Source organism: Macrobrachium rosenbergii, chromosome 23 (assembly GCF_040412425.1).
Source record: "Macrobrachium rosenbergii isolate ZJJX-2024 chromosome 23, ASM4041242v1, whole genome shotgun sequence".
NCBI classification, from domain to species: Eukaryota; Metazoa; Arthropoda; class Malacostraca; order Decapoda; family Palaemonidae; genus Macrobrachium; species Macrobrachium rosenbergii.
The window spans coordinates 59,279,415-59,297,123 of record NC_089763.1 but is presented as its reverse complement, the minus strand read 5'-3'; the positions used below and the strand labels follow the sequence as shown (position 1 = coordinate 59,297,123).

At 37.6% G+C, this 17,709-nt stretch overlaps 1 protein-coding gene across 4 annotated transcripts in view; it reads right to left on the bottom strand.

Annotated features, from left to right (window-relative positions):
- The window catches only part of LOC136851640 (uncharacterized), a 172,251-nt gene that overhangs the window by 92,925 nt on the left and 61,617 nt on the right, over positions 1 to 17,709 (bottom strand). The window contains exon 2 of one of the 4 annotated variants that reach the window (XM_067126041.1): positions 17,686 to 17,709. This exon is cut by the window's right edge and continues 36 nt beyond it. The exons of the other annotated variants lie outside the window; for them this stretch is intronic. The gene's annotated coding sequence lies outside the window, so the exon portion shown is untranslated. The remainder of the gene's footprint in view (positions 1 to 17,685) is intronic. 4 annotated transcript variants of the gene reach the window in all.

Genomic DNA, 17,709 nt, shown 5'->3' with positions numbered 1-17,709 from the left:
TTGACTGAACTTGGTTTTGCAAACAAAACACAAGAAATGAAGAAATATTGATACTTTTGTATAAAACTGCTGTTGTTTTTCATGGTTATGTGCAAGCCTGTGTCAAACCTTTTACTTAAATGATCTGCAAGATGCAGAACTGACTGAATCAAATTCAACACAACCATAACCTGTACTGTATACATGAACGGCATCGTGTGAGTACGAGTGTTGGTCTTCGTCTCAAGACAAACACAGGTCGCACTTTTCTCCTTATAGTTATTAGTCCGTCGTTACTGGTCTTAGGGTAAGCCCCCAAAACACTGTCTTCTAACTCGCATTCCCTGTCTAGTTCTTTTCATATTCCTCCTTATTCCGTCCCTTCTTCCTCTCCTTATCCGCCAAGTTCCCGCCCCATACGGCCCCCACCCCAGAGAAAATTTCGTTAAAATTCCAGCAATATGAAGGGCAGGAAACGAGCGGGATATAAAAGGTTTATTACTTTTACAGAATGGCTGTGGGGAGGCACCAAGAGAAAGGGAGCGGGGAGGGTACTGACACCAAGGGATAAAGGAAGGGGAGTCAAACCCCCTTATTATTAACAGTGAGAGTAAGCAACCGCACCATTTCAGTGCAACACACACACATATATATATATATATATATATATATATATATATATATATATATATATATATATATATATATATATATATATATATATATGTGTGTGTGTATATATATATATATATATATATATATATATATATATATATATATATATATATATATATATATATATATGTGTGTGTGTGTGTGTGTGTGTATATGTGTATATATATATATACATATATATATATATATATATATATATATATATATATATATATATATATATATATATATATATATATAAATATAAATTTGTTATCTACAAGAAAAACACAGTTGCATCCTCCCCAACAAACCACAGCCACAGAAATAAAATCTTAATGTATGTGCAGAGAAAACGAAATGACCAGGAAACGAAGGCCAACCTAAAATATGAGCGGAACTTAAATCGAGGTTACCAAGACTAACATAAATCGTTCCACATTATGGCAACACTGACTTAATAAAATACGGCTAAGATATCTGAAGGCGGAATGAACCGGGTAATCGAGCTTTGTGAATCTGAATAAAATATTCAGGCGCAGAGATGGAAGACTTTCATGTATTTATTTCGTACAAAGACCCCCAAACAACGATATATATACAAGAAATCGAACTAGTGAGAGTTACATCCGACACCTGAAATCAAGTACAGGAACGAAAGTCTCCAACATGAATATATCTGCGTCCCCGTTTGGTAACCAGTGTAACAGAGAGAAAGAGAGTGGGAGAGAGATTATTGAAATATATTTAACAAAAATCGGCTAAACATCACCCTGACGAATCGGAGAGTCAAAACACAAGCAAGTCTCATAAACCGAAAACTGGCAACACTTGAAAACCTGTGGGACTTTCCTCATGTGTTACTTAGTCAGTACTAATACAGATAGCCTATGTATAGTCCTCGATTTAAAAGAAGAAAAATTCACAAAACTTAACTTTAGATAATTATCGGAGGAAATGGTGCTGAACAATGCATCCATGTTCAAAATTATGAAGCCAATAAACCACATCAGTACAATGCTATTTCATTTATCTTATTTCCTCCCACTTTCCCTCACTTTCCTTTGAAGACAGTTTGACGAGACCCTCCTCAGACGAACACTATTTTTTTTTCTTTGCAGTTGGTACTTTTCTCTCGTTTTTTACTGTGTGTGTCGGTGAGACACACACACACACACACACACACACACACACACACATATATATATATATATATATATATATATATATATATATATATATATATATATATATATATATATATATATATATATATATATATATATATATATATATATATATATGTGTGTATATATATATATATATATATATATATATATATATATATATATATATATATATATATATATATATATATATATATATATTTTATTTTAATAGAATCACATGTATCACTTTCAGATGGATACTGGAATTTACCTGCAGATTATTATCTAATTTCCTTATGGTTCAAGTCTTATGTTCCGGTGGCCAAGCAGCAAGTTTTCTGACGGCCGGCTGCAGACTCAACCACTATGTGACAGGTCGTACTCACATTGTGTTTCAGCACTGCTTTATGAATCGGATGGTGAACGCACTGCCGATACGTATTGCTCTCACAGTCAGTGGATTGCGTAAGGTCCACAGAGGTGTTGGATTTCATATGTGATCAACACGAGAGGACAGGCCGAACAGGAGCAAGGCGACCGCTGGTTCATAATAATATTGTAATGTTAATATGTCGGACGAAAAACCAAAACCCAACGGTCAACACGTGCTCCTTCCTGTATGAATAGTTTGTTTGCTTCAATATAATGAAGAGAAATATATTTAATAAACTCAAAATGATCCCTTGAGTTCACTTCGTTAAAGGTTATTTCTGAGTGGAGCATTTGCTCCTGATGCAAGACCATCTTAATGGAAACCAAAGATAAACGAAACCTTATCATATCTTCTAAATTCCAGAGATTTGTGACGTTTCCGTATTTCCACCTATCAAGGTTTAATACTGAGTATGGGAAAACTGTCTTCATTCATAACCAAGAACCAGCTGAAAGTAGAGCAGATATCAGGCAAAATTATCAGTTACTAGTCTCACTACTGGTAACGCCAACCTTCTTGCAAAGAAACAGACATTCCCCGTTTACTTATCGCTTACCTGGTACCTGCATCGGCACAATACACAGAACTGTACCCTATTCCTTGGGTAATATTATATGTACTGTACAGTAGGTCCCGCTGTAGTGACAGTACCCTTTGTATGTTTGTCGCTGCTGTTCCCACAATGTTTCTATGAAATAACAGATCTCTACCCGGATCACATACACATACTTTACATCTCTCTCTCTCTCCCTCTCTCTCTCCTCTCTCTCTCTCTCTCTCTCTCTCTCTCTCTCTCTCGTGACAAGATCTTTAAAACAACTTGTGTTCACGGTCAGTCATCCCTGCCGCTCCGTCTTTCCATCTGCCTTTCTGCACAAACTTCAATGTCTCCTTCCATTGGAAAATGAGTCTTATGCAGTCTTCTCTCTCTCTCTCTCTCTCTCTCTCTCTCTCTCTCTCTCTCTCTCTCTCTCTACTGGAGGCTTTTTCCATGCCTCCTTTAATATGAATCGTAAAACAGTTTATTACTATATCTGCTTCAAATTCGTTTTCAAACTTTCACAGCAGAGCACCATTACAAGTCTGGTTGAAATTCCTCGTAAAACAGAAGTTTAATAGCATTTCATTTTTATAGCCCCAACTATTTGGACATATCTCAAGGAAGCAATGCAAAGGACCACAAGGCCATCCTGCCATCCTCTCTCCCCAGTGCTCTTCCTTTCCTATCCAAAATCATTCTGGCTATCTCACCTGACTCCGGCCAATTTCCGCACCGGTATCATTTCATTAAGTGACTCAACCAACACTGCCACAAACACTTAACTTTACCCTCAATTCTGCTACAGCTTCATTACGCATATTCTGTTACTGATTACAGTGCCGGAAGCTGACTTTAATAATGGAGCGAGAGATTCCCACTCACGCCATGCACAAAAGACAGAGCGCAGTTTTAGCGAAGGAGATTCATCGTAATAAAGAAGCACCATCCGCCGTGACATACGGCAGACGACAGACAAGAAAAAAAATTTGGTCTAAAGAATAACCATACAACATACGAAGCTCAATTTCATTCTCGTAATTAAATCTCGGACAGTTTCATTGTATGTCAGTCACGGATCACGGCAATACAAGAAGAAAAAAAGACGAATGAAATGTCCAGGAAGCGACGACAAATCACAGGAAAATGTGTAGTGTTCCTCCAACACCCAACCATTTTTGTAAGAAGCGTGATGGTTCGCCACTTTCTGGAGTTTCGCACTGGATACTTTACAAAGCATCTACCCCGTCACATGAATAAGCTACATCAGAATTCAATTTATTTGCGCATAATCATCCATATAACAGTCCTCCATCTTTAAAGAAAGACATGTAATCGAAATACCTTCTTTCTAAGTACATGGTGGATGGAATCTCATCCCAGTAAACAGGCACTGAATGAGGGAAATGGGAAAAGTCGAAAGACACGCGGGAACAGCGCTTCTTCACAGCAATAACTCTTTTTTTTGAGTCGCGTTGTACTTTGGTTAGCTCATGCGGTGAACTTTTACTCGTTTCTCAGAGCTGCGGTAGTTTGTACACCGCTAAACCATGAAAATACGAATTAGCAATTAAATATTACTGATATGGCAAATTTACCACTCGCAGGAACATTATACCAATGCCCGTAAAGATTGTATTTTCACTTCTGCAAGTACCAACAGCTGAAGTGTACATTATGCAATGAAAATATTTTAGCAGAGAAAATCCAACTGTGCAGAGACACTTTCTTCCTTTTCCTTTTGATAGGCGAACCATTAGTGGCCAAAAATAAATCAAAATCATTCTAAGACAAACTCGAGTCCGAAATCTCTTCGGAAAGACGTTCATTTTCTCTTAGAAAAACTATTCAACTGCCGCTAATCGACGCCTTTTACCTTTCTCGACTGAAGATGGAAAACTACACTTGAAAAGCCTGTTTTCTTCGCTAGAGTGTAACTTCTTGGAGTAATTCCAAAATTACAATTCACGTTATGGAATAATCTAATGGATGATTTTCAAACATGATTGCCCTAGCAAAACGCCATCGAGGCATCACAAGCAAATTCCTTTCCTTAGATTTCCCTTCAAGAAGTTTTCATCTTCATATTTAATGACCATCCACTCTACCTAGGAATTTCCCATAATCCTCAGCCGCCGTGTAATGAAAATAAAAGGAACAGAAACCTTGGAGATGACATGCAGTCCCAGAGAAGGGACTCAAACAGCCAGTACAAAGGAACACAATGAGGAGTAAGCTGGGAAAGCGACCGAGTGATGATATGACTCCACGCTTCTTGTAAGTGATACCGAGCGTCATCGCACACGGAAGAAACTCGAACTAAACTCCAGAACATGACTTCTGAGCGTCAGGGAGTCCTGGCATGAAGTGTGTACAAAAGTAGTGTGCTTGTTCACCTTTAAGAGACGGCTGTCATTCTCTTACCAATGCAAGGGAAAACTCCATTTCACAACCTTCAAACTTTTAAGAAAAACATCGCTTGAAAACACGCTGTCTGGAAGGGTTATTATAACTATAAGCATTTCGAGGCCCCAGATTACTAAGAATGTCTTAATGCCTCTACATATTAAAACAAATATTACAATTTTCATAAAATGATTTTTTTTATACTAAGTTTATTTAAATTTAAAACCTCTGACTTCAGAAACATTATTATTTGACAGTGGGCAGTATTGCACACATCTCACACTACAAGTACTGACCTGAGAAGAGTGACAACAAAATATGACCTGTGCACTTCCCCCAGCCTAATTGCAAGTAGACTAAAACAGCATTTGGTACCTTTTAAAGAAGGGAACCCCAAAGCTCTGTAATAGAAAACCGCTCCACATAAATCCTAATCCAACAAACAGCCTATACACCGATTCGCTAACATTCTAATTAACATCTCATCGCTTCGAGAGTCCCTGAATGAAGTTTACACTTCCATTACAAAGAAAAGACAATTTTTTTTAACTATCAGGAGCTTCAAGATTTTTCCCAAAGTGTAGAAAGCAAAGACATGCACACACCCACCAAAGAAAAGTGATCCTTTTCGGTTCTTATTTCTCGATCATCACATGTATGCCAAAAGTAAGCCCTACGAAATATTTCCTGTTCAAATAGCCCCCTGCTCTTTCCATATTACGCCAGGGAGAGAGAGAGAGAGAGAGAGAGAGAGAGAGAGAGAGAGAGAGAGAGAGAGAGAGAGAGAGAGAGAGAGAGAGTTATTTCCAAGCCGTTGGCGTGGGGCTTCACCTCGTCGTGGGCCTTTCCTGTTAATATAATTTTGGTCATTATTAAACGCATCATTAAAAGCCACAATGGCCGCTGTACGACGCCTAGGTTCTTCTGCAAGCAGATGCACGGATGTGGAACTGCCTCACTGGTAGATGTGCGATAATGAATCTGAATCGAATAATACGTATTAGCCATCAAAATGGATATTCAGAAAAACAGGGGATCTAAATATAGGGAATAGCCAGAAAAACACAAGAAAATGCTCTTCGACATCATCTAAACTCGCCAAGAGTCTTGAGAAGGCAATTCTCTAAATGCGGAACATAAAAAATTTTAATAAAAAAAAGGAATCATTTTATTGCTTCAACAAGTGTCCATATAATTAAATTTAAGTTAAGAATTCTCGTTTGTAAAATATCTCCCTCGATATCGCACGTGTGCCACAGGTAACTGTTCCCCGCTTTAGACGAGTGAATGTTGCATAGATTTCCTCTCCAACCTAACCCCCGCCCCTCCTCAACCCCCCTACCTACTTTATGAGGAAGCCGAGAATTCGACAGTCAATTTGATCAGTCCCACGTACCATTCACTTCTAAAATGGGAATTCGTCCCAACCAATAAGTTCCCTCTTGCAACGACAAGCTTCACTGGAAAGCTAAGCCCGCCTCAGTCTTTTCACTATAATCAAAGATTTGTTTGTCTGTGACCGTATATGAGAGCGGAGGTTTAGGAAATAAACAGGAAAACAAAAACAACCAAAACTTTAAGGCAAACGTTCCCTCCTTGCCCACCACTTGCTTGAATGCAAGGCCAATAATACAGTAATCAGTTTAACGCAACTTCGTCAAACCCCAAGTTCCATAATTATCAAACTTATGGACTCTCTCTCTCTCTCTCTCTCTCTCTCTCTCTCTCTCTCTCTCTCTCTCTCTCTCTCTCTCTCTCTCTCTCTCTCTCTCTCTAGAAACACAGACTCCATTAAGTTAACAATCTGAGAGCGAACCATTCGGCAGCGAACTGTTTCTAAGGATTCTATTAACTACTGCTTCAAAAGCCTTCCGCACCCTGACGAGGAAAGACAGGTTTGATACGCTACGTAATTTAGAAGAAAAAGGCAACTGGGGGGGAGGGGGGCGGAGGAGGGGGGTTAGGTGACGGAATAAGAGGAAGGTTGTTGAGAGAAAAAGACGAAGCACTTGAGGTTCCATTATATGAGATGCTGCGTGGGTATTAAGGCAACACATACGAGTCTTTAAGGCAGTTTGCACTTTCGAGTGTGTGTGTGTGTGTGTGTGTGTGCGTGGTTTATTTTTTTTTCTACGAAATGATGAATGGCATACAGATCTAATGGCTGTATCATTCCTACTGTATGATGGAGACACGAATAAAAGTTTAACCACTTCCTGAAAGCAAAATAAAACATACCAGGATCTCTTAATAATGTGTTTGAAGTTCTAACAACCTACAAAATTAACTTAACAGAGTAAATGTACACTACAATTGACATCCTTCCATAATACTTAGCGTTATTTTAATTAACCCGTGAAAAAACAAACTACCCGTAAAACTCTCATGTTTAATTAAAAAAAAACGACCGTTATAGAGCTGCAAGAAAATACTCTGCCGCAAACTGTCATGGACTCATTATATAATTTCAATGATTATCTACACTTTCTGTCATTAACATGACTGTGAATCTTTTAACAAAATAACGTAAGAACTTTGGGGAGAAAACTCAGTAGTAAGAGTCTACATTAATCCCGAGCTCTTAATTAAGCACTTCAGAAAAACCAAACCACAATAATCATTATCACTAACGTGTTTATGTCACGTTTTTCCATCACATGAATCCTTTCCACTATCTTTAATCCTTACACAAGTGTTCGTTTTGCTCATCCACACCGACTGCTTCATTACCTATTCCTTTCACCCTCTCATCACATGACCAAAGCCGTCACATCCTTTTAGGATTCAGTCTACTTCCCAGACTTTGTACATGGCACCTCTCAACAACTTCATTTGTTACGGGATCTTCATATGGACCGCCAGTCACGAATTTCAGCCTTCTGTTGCCATGCCTCTATGTGTAAGCATTAAAAATTCTTCTAGAAATCCAGCAATCTCTTTCCACTTTGAGCAAATGCCTTCTCACAAAACCCTATGCATATGTATATATATATATATATATATATATATATATATATATATATATATATATATATATATATATATATATATATATATATATATGTATATATATATATATATATATATATATATATATATATATATATGTATATGTATATATATGTGTGTGTGTGTGTGTGTGTGTGCGTGTGTGTGTTTGTGTAAATAAATGTACAGTATGTGTGCGTGATGTGAAGATGCCCTACGTCAGTGATTCTCAAACTTTTCCAACTAATGGAATCTCTTTGCTTTTGCTGGTACTCGGCGGAACCCCCTACGATGCCCCCACCCCCTCTATACACATGCATGCAACTATATAAAAGTGCAGTTTAGTACGTACTCAGCATCGAAATTCTTGCCTTATTTAATGTGATGAGTGAGCTTGTTTTCTGAGAACAGATCATCAAAATCTAGAACTATGTTTGTTAACTGCAGACACATATTAGGGGCTGCATCCAACTTGCTTCGGTATTTGCTTTTGGTTGCAATATAGCGAGAGAAAGCTGCTTCACACCTGTATTTTGTTGGAAAGGGAATAAGATGTTTCAGTGCTCCTTTTGCTAATTCCGGGTATACTCATGCAATAGGTTTGCCCAGAAAGGAGGGAGAAAGTCCCTGTTGTATTTAGTTTTCAAAGTAAGGTCAGTTGAAACGTCAATTCGCTGTTCTTTTTCAGTCACTGACAGATTCTGCTTTATCGCATTATCTGCATCCATGAATGGGTTGCGTAGCCATGTGAGAGAGTCTGACTGCTTTGGAAACTACTCTTGTAGATTATCCTGTAATTGCTGTAGGTGCTGAATCATGCAGTCTCTTGTGCTGTCAGCCGGCTCTAGGGAGTTTTCGTTCAGGAACGCATGGCAAATGGCAATTTGGCAAACATTCTGTCTGGTTTTTCTTTAAACACCCGATCCAGAATTCAATCTTAAGAAGAAAGGACTCAATTCTGTCTTGAACATTCAGAATGTTGATATTAGAACTTTGTAATATGTTAAGCTCATTTAATTTCAAAAATATATCCGCAAGATAGTCCACCTTACATACCCAGACTTCATCAATGAACTGGGTTGGCAGAGTAGACTTGTACTCTTTGAGAAGTACTTCAATCTCATTTCTCAATTCATACATACATGAAAGAATTTTACCGCGAGATAGCCAAAGCACCTCTGTATGCAGCGGCAGAGTACTGTAATGGACCCCATCTCATGACACAGTGAGGCAAGCACTCGAGAATGAAGAGGCCTAGCCTTGATGAAATTTACTGCCTTGACTACTTCATTAAGTGTCTCTTTTAGATCACTTGGCATCTTTTCAGAGCTACTGTAGTGCCTCTCTATGAAGGCAGCAGTATCTATGTTTCACACCAGATGCAACGTTTTTTTATGAGACCAATAATACCCTTTACTGGGCCTGTCATTGCCTTTGCAACATCACTGTAGACAGCTATGCACAGGTCCCACCTAAGATCATTTTTAGTGAAGAGAGTGTCCAAGATTTTAAATATGTCCTCGCCTCTTGTTGTCATCTCGATAGCTTGGCACAACAGCAGCCCTTCCTGCATAGAATCATCTGAAACATGTCATACAAACACAAGGAGGACAGTTAGACCTGCAACGTCCGTAGATTCATCAAGTTGAATGGTGAAACACACAGGACTTGTTTTTATGCGATTTATTAACACTGCTTCACAATTTTCTGCCATCTTTTTGATTCGGCATGATAATCAAATTACTAAGATGGAAAACTGGTTGAAATACCACACCTTACGGCCGAAGGTGCAAGGTGATATGTTTCTCTCCTAACATACAGGAAATCACATCTTTCATGCATAGTTTCAGTAAAGATTCTGCAATCGTGTGAGCTTCACCAGCCTTAGCACTGTGGTAATTTACGTGGTAAGAGGCTTCAAGTGCATTTCTACTGTCTTGAAAAGCAAATTTCTTGATGGAAGCAATCGTTTTCTTATGAAATAATCACTGTGTTTGTTAACGAGCTGTGGGTGCTTGGTTTCAAGGTGACCCCTCAATTTTGCAGAATTCAAACTATTTGCCAAAACTTGATTACGTGCAACACATTGTCCATCAGGAGCATTTTCATCTCCAACTGACAAGAAAACAAATTTTATGTAACTGTCATCAAATTTGCGCTTCTTTGAATGTCCAGTACCTGATTTACCTCTTGTGTCTTGTGTCACAGAAGTAGAGGTATGTGGTTCATGCAGGGATTCTGTTACATCACTAACTGCACCTGTCTGTTCAACACGCTCACTACACCCAGTAAAATCAGTATACGTATTGCGTGTATCACCTTGCACCTTCGGCCGTAAGGTGTGGTATTTCAACCAGTTTTCCATCTTAGTAATTTAATTATACAGTGAACATAACAGGAATGCCGAGAAACACACGCGTAATGACGCCTAGCGTGACAAATGACAATATCGAGTATCTGGAGTGAGCAGGTGAGACTGGGACAAGTACAAACTTCCAACGGACCTGTACACTTCACGTACAGAGTCAATCTCTCTCAATCTCTCTCCTCAAATACAAAAGACTTCATCACTTTCATATTTCATTTTATCCATTCTTGTTCTAATAAATTTATAAATAAAACTAAGCTTTCATCAAACTATATATATATATATATATATATATATATATATATATATATATAATAAATTTATATATAAAACTAAGCTTTATAATAAATTTATATATAAAACTAATATATCAAATATATATATATATATATATATATATATATATATATATATATATATATATATATATATATATATATATATATATATATATGTATGTATGTATGTATGTATGTATATATATAGGCCTATATATATATATATATATATATATGTATATATATACATATATATATATTTAATTTATATAATTTTGTTTGCCAAGGAACCCTTGAAAGGTCTTCACAGATCCCTGGGGTTCAGCGGAACACAGTTTGAGAACCATTGCCCTACGTGACTGGTCCCATTTTCCGGCATGTTTCATCGGTCTTACTCCAGACATTTTTATCAGTGCTGTGTGTCCTCTTTTCTTTGCATATTGTTGTAATAGACTTTTCCCACTCTGCTGAAAGCAAAATTTCTTTTCCATGCTTCATTTATTCTGACCGGTTCTCCGGTGCTTTTGGCCAATGACTGCCATAATTACACAAGCGTTTCACTAATATTCCTACTTTCAATGAATTTAAAATCCACTCCACTGAAAGACCTTAAGACCAATTTAAAAAGCCTACACGGCTAATTAACAAGATGAGAAATGTCTTAAATGACAGTGATAAGTCTCAGATAAGAAATATTTATCTGAACGATCGCTCCACGATTCAACATTTCAGCAGAGGCAGATATAAAAAGAAAACTGTTACATTCACCCACTTTGTACAAAATAAAAACTATGACATTCGCGTCATTCCTTTAAAAGAGGCGCTGGAAAAACTGAGAAAACGATGATCAGGACAGAATGTTAACGAAGAGAGAGAGAGAGAGAGAGAGAGAGAGAGAGAGAGAGAGAGAGAGAGAGAGAGAGAGAGAAGACTTCCACATCATCCCTAGAAGAGCGACAGCCTCTGATCCTCATCCACACGCATGACCTCGATCCTGATACCTCCTCATCCTCATCCTGTGGATCCTGTTACTTGACCCAGCTCCTCAGCTGTCTTAATATCTTGTGTAATAAGAGAAATGATATGGGATGAAGTCCATCGAGATGACAGAATTTCTCTCTCTCTCTCTCTCTCTCTCTCTCTCTCTCTCTCTCTCTCTCTCTCTCTCTCTCTCTATCAGTATATGCGAGAGACGAAGGAACATTATTAACATTGTTATCATTATTACGATGATTAAAAATGAGCACACGTTCACACGGGACGAACTTGAAATGACACCGACCTGCAAAGCAAGCTTTCGTATAAAAGAGTCCCCTTTTGTGAAAAAAGAGAAAGCAGAGACAATAAAGTATAAAAATCAGTCCTCAAACCCAAAGTGTGAGACGTTTCGCCCACACCTCATTTTTAAATAAATGGGGAAAAGGTCTGGATCTTCTCCACCTCGACTGTCAAGTTTAAGCAGGATCTTTTGAAAGGCCTCACAACAAAAAGCAAAGCTAGCAAGAAGTGAGTCAAGTTGGCAAATACCAAGAAGCGGAACATCATAGGTCCTGTCACGAAGCTCAACACCATCCTTATCCTTAGTTAGGGCAGGTTAAGACAGAGAATTCTAACCGCTTATTTCCTACTTTGCATTTCTTGCATAGTAACTGTAAAATCTCTAAGCAAACATATGAACTCCTTTTGCTTCTTGGCACTCGGCAAATTCCTTTTTGTTCCACTAGGCGCGCTTTTGTTTCGATATGTTTTTTAAAGTTGTTTGCAATCATGACGAGACCGATTACAGGTATGGATTTTGGGAGTCCACCTTATATATATATATATATATATATATATATATATATATATATATATATATATATATATATATATATATATATATATATATATATATATATATATATACATATAGTATATATATACATATATATATATATATATATATATATATATATATATATATATACAGTATATATATATATATATATATATATATATATATATATATATATACATACATACATATATATATATATATATATATATATATATATATATATATATATATATATATATATATATATATATATATATATTACTGTATATGTAATAATGGACTTAAAATTGAAACAAAATTCCATGGCAGTCACATGTGCGATACTCTTGCTAATTAATAAGAATCCTTGCTCTACAAGCAGCCAACTCCAAGGCGATATATAACACAAATTCATCAAACCTTGCAATGAGGAACTCTGACTTAAGATTTCTGGCCATAAGAGATTTTAACAGTAAAGCCACAAATTGCTTACAAGAATGACACTAAAGGCTGAGAAAATTTGTTTCATGAATGCAAAATCTTTGAGTAAAAAAAAGTTACACGTAATCGGATTTAAATGCGTTGCAGGGCCAGGGTTTCATTCTATATTAACAGGAGAGGCATTCTGTAGGAATGCCACATCAACTAGCGGACCTGAAATATGAAAGTGGAAGAACACGCGTTAAAAAGAGGTAGGCCTTGTCTTGTCCGACATACCTTGGAGAAACAGGAAAAGAGCATAACAAGGAAGCGTGCTTGAGCGTGCCCTGAAGCAAGGCGATGCTCACTCAAGGCTGAGAAATGGCAGGGCACTGACGCCGTAGCACACCAAAGGTGCGAGATCCTGGTTACAGGGTGACCACCCAACGTAAGCCAGCTCAGTTTGGCACCTAATATCACCAGCCACCACAAGCAGCCGAACAACTGCTTCCGGCAGCCATGCAAGACGAAACCGAAAGGAGGGGATGGTATTGTTAAAGAGTCATTTAACAATGGCCAAATAATGAATGATTTTGGAGGAAACTGAAGGTTTCGTGCGCGATTTCAAGCCCAAGAGCGTGCGCACGCTTAGACAAACTCATGCTGGCAAATAACCTAAGAAATATGTAGATGAGGAGGCGGTGCACAACTTTGGCCATCAATCTTAAAAGTAAAGAGAGCAACATTTGCATTCTTTCCAAGTGCACACAGAAGTTCCTTTTCTCTTATGGCTAAAGAAATGGATGAGAGAGAGAGAGAGAGAGAGAGAGAGAGAGAGAGAGAGAGAGAGAGAGAGAGAGAGAGAGAGAGAAATATCGGTAGGACGCTGGTACACATACACACACATATATATGTATATACACTTCTTAATGTCATGTTACATTTGTTCTTTCATCGTTTAATCAAGGATGAGCCGCGGCACCGCATGCTTACTACACCTAAAGCCGATTCAGCAATATGTTGAGACCACATGCAAACGCTGAACGTCTAACTTTTACTCTTACTAATTAGGTGCTTCTTTAATACTATGGCCTTTCTCCAGAGCCAAGCTCTTGACAAAACTTTCTAGGTCGCTTCTTCTTCCTCCTCCCAAACTTCCAAATTCTATACTTCTCTCTCTCTCTCTCTCTCTCTCTCTCTCTCTCTCTCTCTCTCTCTGTATGTGTGTGTGACCAAATCCTTATAACAGTCACAGTGTCCAACTCCTAAACCTCAGTGACTCAACAATCTTCTCGTCCACTTTCTATGCTGTCTCTAACATCCTCCGAGCAAACTGTGACTACTGTGTTTCAGTTCCAAGCTATCAGCTTGTATAAAAGTAATAAACACTAAATTTTTGTTCCATAACAACATTCAGCCGAGTCTGCTTAAGAAGTAAAGCTTCAAAGAAACTTTAAAATCCCTTCTTACCTCAAGTATCGGACCTAGCACACAGAAGCAGCAAGTATTCAATTTATTTCTCTATGAATTATTCCTCGTATAAAAGGTAAACTTTTCTTTAGGAAAACGTTCATTACGTTAGAGTTACTGATCCATCATTATGCACAATACTCTTATCTTGGGTAAATGCAATTCTAGAAAGTACAGCTTCTATCTCATGCACCGGAATATTACAGGGCCAAAAATGTCACCACACTAGACCGCTTCATTCCTACAGACCACCCTATCAAGCACAAGACAGACACACATATATATAACAATATTGATATTGACAGACTGTGTTGATGGATTTCAATTAAGAACTATAAAGAAGTTACTGTCCAAAGTTCAATGTGTACCAAAAAATAGCGTATTTTCTTAGCAGCTGCTCTGCAGTTTCTAAAAGCAGCAACAAAACAATAAAATAAAACACGCGCAAGGATAAGCCCACGTGTACGCTCGTAGGGATAGCACACAATCACATGCAGCTATGCAATTATATACCATCATTAAAACTCAAAAAATTTCGCGATTTAAATTTAACAGCACTTTACATTTATTAATGTTTAACCATTAGTCATTCCTTCGCTGAGTGACACAACATGCAACTGCAGAAACACTCGCATTGAACAAGCATTGTTCATTGGGGTCTACTTGATTTTTTGTGGAGTTTCATTACTCATTCCCTCGTCAATTACACTCCCCTGCTTTCCAATTGGGGAGGGCAGGTTGCCAGTGGGATTCTTGTCACAATGGATTGAAAGGCTTTGACGGCTTCTTCCTTCACAACTATGAGACGGATTCTTACAGCTAAGCTGTATATCAAAATGGAGTGTGCGCAAACCGAAAACGATCGCGGGAATATACAGTAAGAGAGGGCAAAAACGGCAAATGCCCACCCTACAAACGTTATGTACCGTCCCCAAAACCTGGGCAAAGGTACCTTACAATACCGTCATGTTGCATAAGTGGAGTTCATTACCCGGGAGTATCGTTGTTATGCAGAGAAACAATATAAGAACACAAAATGCGTTTTATTATATATAGTAGAGATTAAATTGATACGATGTGACTCTGTCAGTCTGTTTTTGTTTCTCCTTTAACAGCAACAAAAAACAATGATATTACGGCCAAACACACCACACTACGAAATAAGTATGTCAACTGCCTCTCTTAACTTTGTCTCAGACATATATATACAGATATGCAAATATACAGCATTATATATATATATATATATATATATATATATATATATATATATATATATATATATATATATATATATATATGTATATAGTGTGTGTGTGTGTGTGTTTTACAGGCAGATAGCGAAACCAGGCATTTCATGATCTGTCTAAAATTTCAGGCAGATAGCGAAATGCGCTTAGGGGCATTTGACCTGCCAGCAGCTAGAACTAAACACGGCGAAACAGTGTAGGTGAGTCACTGTTTCGACGTGTTTAGTACTAGCCCCTGGGGGGATCAAATGTCCCTCAGTGCATTTCGCTATCTGCCTGAAATTTTAGACAGATCATGAAATGCCTGGTTTCGCTGTCTGCCTGTAACACACACACACACACACACTATATACATATATTGCCTGGTTTTGCTATCTGCCTGTAACATATGTATGTATGTGTATCAATATATATGTATGTGTACCAATATATATATATATATATATATATATATATATATATATATATATATATATATATATATATATATATATATATATAATTATAACATTTAGCTGCAAATGTCGTTTAATATCCATTTCGCGGGGAATCGTAAGTGTTAAATGCTTTGGTACCTAAGTGACTCGAACACCCGATAAGACCCATCAACGAACGACTTCGACATCCAGGCGAAGTCGTTGATGGGTCTTGTCGGGTGTCCGAGTCACTTAGGTACCAAAGCATTTAACACTTATAATTCCCCTTCAGAGACATTCCAGAAGTAGCGCAAAATGGATACTAAACGACATTTAAGCTACAAATATATATATAATTACTATGTTCTATTCAATGATAGTTCCTCGTTGGACGGGTCGGTATAGTTCTCGGTTAGCACTCTACTGGGCCTGTGTTCAAGTCTTCGGCCAGCCAATGAAGAATTAGAGGAATTTATTTCTGGTGATAGGAATTCATTTCTCGGTATAATGTGGTTCGGATTCCACAATAAGCTGTAGGTCCCGTTGCTAGGTAACCAATTGGTTCTTAGCCACGCAAAATAACTCTAATCCTTCGGGCCAGCCCTAGGAGAGCTGTTAATCAGCTCAGTGGTCTGGTTAAACTAAGGTATACTTTTTTTTCTATTCCATGAATTTAGTCAGCCTTTCTCTTTCCAACACAAAGCAGCAGAACGAGAGTGTGTTACGGAATCGTTGTCCTTTTCACTTCAAAAATACTGACATCGACCAAGTACGTAATGACTCCATCTATCTTATAATATTATTCGCGTCCCCATAACAATGATATGTATTTGATAAGACGCTGTCTCTTTCAAATGATCGTTCCTCGAAGATTAACTGTTTTCGCATTCCGAATATAACAGAAACAGGCGGAAATATATCGCTTACAATACGCTCAGTGGCTTTCTACAATACCCACATCTATACTGCAACGGTTTCTTTTGCGCATCCTATTGCAAGCATGACATTGGGGTCTCTCCTCTTCTGATCGTTGTCTTACAAAAAATGAAATAGGTTCAAGAAAATAATTACTGAACAATATGAAATATGAACCCTGTCGCACTAAGTGATCTCCTGATTAAAACTGAAAGTGAACCATGCTCTTTGGATTGATCTGCTAATTTACATGGAGCATTATTTTTATCCTGTCTCACTGAACGACCTATTGATTATAGTGCAAAAGTATTACAGATTACTGAAACTCTACTGCAAAACATAGAGAAAATTCTGTACACAATCGGAATACGAATATAAAGGGTTGCCCCGTTAATTAAAGCAAATAAATTGTTTACTTGTTTGTCCTACGAAATCAATTTCTCTTTTATTCCACAAACAAGACACTAATTTTATTGAAGTGAGGAGATACCATTTATTACGCGTCAAAGTAATAAGGATTCGACTTTAATTGTGAACGTCAGTCTTATCTTAAAAAGAACCACAACATTAACTCACAATACATACACTATTTCCGCCCACACACGCTCA